Source organism: Sciurus carolinensis, chromosome 7, assembly GCF_902686445.1.
Source record: "Sciurus carolinensis chromosome 7, mSciCar1.2, whole genome shotgun sequence".
NCBI classification, from domain to species: domain Eukaryota; kingdom Metazoa; phylum Chordata; class Mammalia; order Rodentia; family Sciuridae; genus Sciurus; species Sciurus carolinensis.
In genome coordinates, this window is record NC_062219.1 from 31,792,996 (window position 1) to 31,798,507 (window position 5,512).

Here is a 5,512-nt window from a genome sequence, read left to right on the forward strand (position 1 = left end):
AAGACAGTACCTAGAAGTAGGAGCAGTTCCATGTCTAGCATCTCTCCCAGGCCTTAAACAACTCACTTACCTCCCTGTGCTCATGATTAGAATTCCTTTCTCAATATGATTATGCCTACAAACCAACCAGAAAAAGACAATCCCAGGAAAATAGACAAAAGTCCTTAACAGACACCTGGTGAAAAAAAAAAAGGTATATAGAAAACAAATATATGAAAAGGTATTCCATTTTCTTATGATCAGCATAGTAACTATCAGCAAATGATAATTACGATGAGACATTATCATATACATGCAAAAATAACTAAAAAGAAAAGGTCAAGTATTGGGCAGGATTTGAAAAAATAAAAACAAAACTCCAACATTCTGCTTCAGGGATTACACATTAGTTAACCAGTATGAAAAAATTCTCTAAGTCTTTACTAAAGCTGACATACATGTACTCAACGACTCAACAAGTCTACTCCTAGGTATATATCCACCAGAAAGCAAAGTTATGTTCATCCAAAAAAAAAAAAAAAGAAAAAGTAAAACAAAATGAACATACCAAAAACATGGAAAGATATTAATGGCTCATAACTCACTCAAACTGGAAGCTACACAAATGCCAATTTACAATAGAATGAATAAATAAATTGCAACATAGTCATGCAATGAAATATTATGTAAACAACAATAAGAACAAATCACAAACAAGGGCAATAATACAGAGGAATCTCACAAACATAAAGTTAAATGAGAGAAGATATGGTTTAATTTAAGTAAAGCCCCCAAATGGGCAATATTGATGTTGTTGGAAGTGAGAATAGGGCCTACGCTTGGGAGTACAATAGCTGGAAAGGGCTCTATGGCTGTTATTACTGCTCTGCCTCTTGATCTGGGTTCTGGGCACTGGAATGAGTTCGTTCACCCTCCTCGAGTAGCATTTAGGACTAATGTACTTTTTCTGAAGGAATGTTATTCTTCAATAAAATCATTCTTAAACAGCAGTGAGAGACCATTTCTTCCAAAATGCATGAATCTGAGCATCACATCAGCAAAGCTGTTCATCACATTGGTTACCAATCCTCTTGACAAGTCGACAGTGGGAACCAGACATGATGTGCTGTATCTCAGGGCAAGAAGGTTTTGATATGGCAGAAAAGATGAGACACTGTCTTTCTTAAAGGGAACACAAGGCAGCTCACGTTAGGTCCAGATGAGAGCTGAGGTGGGTACAGCTGCCTTTGGAGGCAGATTGTGGCTCCTTACGAGAACCCAGATCAGAACAGGTATGAGTAGGCAATTGGAAGAGAGAAATAGAGGCAGGGGTACAAAAAGGAAATCTGGAGGAGAGGACCTAAAAATAAATTTCCCTTTGTTCACAATTTACTTATGCCTTAATCAACTTGAAGGTAAAATGATGTTACTCCAAGTTTCATAGAGTTTAATTAAACTCTCTCTAATAATCATTTAGAAGTCTCTCTCTCTCCCTGCCAACCTTGGGAGGAAGCTGTGTTCTTATTCTATGCTTCTTTCTTAGTTTTTTCATTAACAACTCACTAGGAAAAGGGTGAGAGTTTTAATTAGTGAATATATTCAGAATAGAATTTATTTTCAGAAAATGATTTTCTAAACCTATTCATTCATTTTATTTCATAAGTGCTTGCTGAATCTCTGTCTTATGCTCCTGTTAGGTACTTAGCTTAAAACCTAGGACAGCATGAACTATGGACATAGTCCCTCAAAACATTGGAAGTTATAAATAAAATATAAATCATAAAATTTTTAAATAAAGGAAATGGCATGCACCCAACATAGAAGGTACTCTTTAGGAATCATTCTGATGAGTCAAAAATTATGGCAGAGAATCGATAAATAAATTAAAAGGTATAAAGTCTAGACTTCAGCTCCCACAGAATATGTTTCTAATACCAGTTAAACATGTTTGCTTCACTCAGTATGTTTAACAGGATAGTCCTGAGAATCTCACGCCTCTGTAATGGAACTCTTCTGCTGTTTATTTTTGTCTGTTTCTTCATTGAGAATATGCAGGAGAGGAATCACTTGTTTTCATCTCATTTTTCTGGGACCTGTTACTCTCTTGGATTGCAGCAGAGACCACAGTTCCCACAGCAGTTTTCAATCTCAGTGGATTCCTTTCTTTCTTTCAGTCAAAAATCGCAGAGATGGCCTCAAACCAACATCTGCAAAGTCAAGTTCACTAGCGGGATGCAAATTCTCTTCTCTCTGAGCCATTTGTTCCCCTTGGCACCAAAGACTGCTTTTGTCTTTCAACAAAAATATCGCTTAATTCCTACAGAGTTTGATACTGAGGTTCTTTTTTGTTCTCCTTCCTACAATTTGAGGAAATCTGCCACTTCAACTCACCAGGATGTCAGCTGCATACTTAATAATCATTTTTCCTCAAAAGAGTTACTACTCCCATATTCTAGAGTGAAGAACAATTCAAGATTTCCAAAATGTCACAAAAACATAGAAATTGCTAATTATGTCCATGGTTGGAATGGATCAGAGATAGATGTAGTGAATTATAAATTATTGTATAGGAACAAAATTTAAATGATCAAGAATTATATTGAAAACTGTATTTGAAAATTCAGATAGTATGAAATTCAACATAAAAAAAGTATTTCATCATTCAAGACATATTTTAAATAATCCAGGCTCTGAATTTAGTCGATACGATAAAAAGAAATCCTCATCTCATGAGAAGATCTGTTAATATTCTTAGGCCTCAGTTATCTAATTCAAAAAATGGGGTAAATACCTACCTTCTAAATTAAAGAAAATAATGGAAATTAAACATCTAATGCCTGTGAATTATTTACACAGGACTAGTCCATAGATGACACTAAGTAAATTTTAGTTATTTTTATATTGTTATATAAAACTATTACCCTATTACTTATGAAAAATTCTTGTTATTTTCAGTGATTCTGTTCTATAAAGTCCCTTGAATACTGAATTGATAAATACTGAATTATTGCCTTGGGAGATAATATAGGGCTTGGCTCCTGGAAGCCTCTGGTGACGATATTTTCATCTACTGAGCAACGCCTTGTGTTATGTGTTATTTAGCTTCACCTTGATATGCAGTTGATTAATTAACACTGAACTCACAACCACAGCATTACAGCTCACACCAAGGTGAAGCCTGTTGAATATGCATTTTCTTCGTAGACACATCACAGCCTTCTCATTCTTGGCCACGTTAGATGGCATTTCAGCACTATGCTTGGGGTCCATTTTAAATAGTAGCATTCCCAACATTAAAAGGAAACTCTGTAAAGAGAGCAAAATCAAAAAAGCAACTTAATGTAATGTCTTCCTGCTCCAGAATCAACATTAGGTTAAAGAAAGCAAAGAGTAGGCTCCTCTCTCTGGAGCCATTTTCCCCATACCCTCTGCATCCAGGAAGTGATCATCAAAGTCTGAGCACCTCACCCTGGCCCAAGCAGGAATGACAAGTTCAGAGCTGGCTTTAGAAAGCAACTCTTAAGAGCTGTGGAGGATGGATTAGAGGAAAGGAAGGGAGACTATCAATAGAAGTTGCTGCAATAATCTAGGTGACAGATGGTGAGAACTGAATTGGGCAGTAAGAGTGGGATGAAGAGGAGGGAATAGGTGAGAAAATAGTCACTTTAGTGGGGAAACGACAGGACCAAGTAACTAAAAAGATATGGGAGATGAAGAGGAAGTTAAAGATGACCAGATTTGAAGCTTGAGGACCTGGGAAGATGGTACCTTTAACAGAATGAAATTAAGAAATTAGGAAATTAGGGCTGTTTCAAAAGGATGGTGGAAGACAGTGACATTAATTTTGTCCATAAGGGATGCAGACCTCCAAGGATATTTCCATCAGGCAGCTGAATATACAGGGTTGGAAGTCTGGGCTGCAGGGATCAGTTTGTGAGTTTCAGAAGTGAGAAGGTAGGAGGTGGACCAGGGGCGCATGTAGAGAAGGGAAGGGGTGGAGTTTGAGCCTGAAGGGACATTTACACTTCAGCTCCAAACAGGGAGAGAGAGAGAGACTCAAGGAAGGAATCTGAGAAAGAGCTAAAGGTCTGGGAAAAAAACTGGAAAAGTGTAGTTTTGCCAGCCAAGGGGAGGGGAGTTTCAGGAAGGGCATTGGAGACACAAGATGAGATGAGGGCTGACAAGAGGCTGTTACTCTTTGCAGTTACTGAATTGACTCTCGTCATGGTAGGTAGTTCTCATTTCAGTCATAAGTCATGGTATCCTTAAGGGAAAGCAGAGACCCTCACATCAAATGAAGTACTAAGGTAGGTTTCTGGATACTTCACTGGCTCCCCACTCACTTTAGCCTATTATCAATGTACTGCAGGACAGCAAGTGTAATTCCTTGGGAAAGTTTAACATCATGTAAAATCTCCAAAGATTCTGGAAGGTAAGACTCAACACTGGATATATGAAGAATGACTAAAAAACAACAACAAAAAAAAAAAAAAAAAAAAAAAAACAAACAGGAAAATCTTTCACACGAGCTGAAATGAGAAGGCAGAACATCATTTCCTAACCCTGAGCTGGGAACACACACTCTGGGCAATTGAGATTTTTCACTGTGCTGAGCATAGTGCATGTTGGTGATTAACTTTGGGAGCAACAACAGCATTGATGCTGGCTAACATACTACAGGCAAATTTCCAAATACAAAGTCTGCAAATAATGATTAATTCTATTGCAGTTTCATAAAACTAAAATTTAGTTTGACTACATAATAGAGTTCAAAGGAGATCAGCAGGACAAGGAGCAATAGATTAACACTAACCAGGAAACACAGGACTGGGAATGAGTTTGCCAGGCACACTTTTAAGAAGTTAGTTCTTTTTCTAATAATAGTGAGGTGCTCCCACTAAATGGTTTAGCTTGGAAGAGTGTCAGCATTACATTGTGTTTTATAAAGAGCATGCTCACATAGAAGAGAAACCACCCCTAATATTGTGCCTTGTACATTGTGTACACTCAATATTTGCTGCAAAAATTCACCACTGACTGAATGAGTGGAGAGACTAGTTTTTGTTGATGCTGGTGGCATTTAAGATGATATTGCTATTCAACACTGCACTGAAAGTTCTGGCCAGGAGAATTGGGCAAAAGAAAAAGGAAAAGGAAAAAGAAATAAAATGCAATCATATTAGAAACAATGTAATAAATCCATTTCTATTTGAAGATCTTAGATATAGAAAATCCTATGAAATTGTTTACAATAAAAAAAGAAAAAAAGAAAAAAAAGAGAAAATCCTATGAAATCTACTAAAAACTATTATAACCAGTAGTTATAATATAAATACATATAAATTTTAGCAATGCGGCAGAATGCAAGATCAAAATACAAAAATCAACTATTTCTATAGTTACAATGAAAATGAAATTAAGAAAATAATTCTATTTCAAAACACTTAGGAATAACTTTGGAAAAAATGAATAAATACAAATACAAATAAAAAAGAAATACAAAGCTTATTCTGAAAACTATAAAACAGTGTTG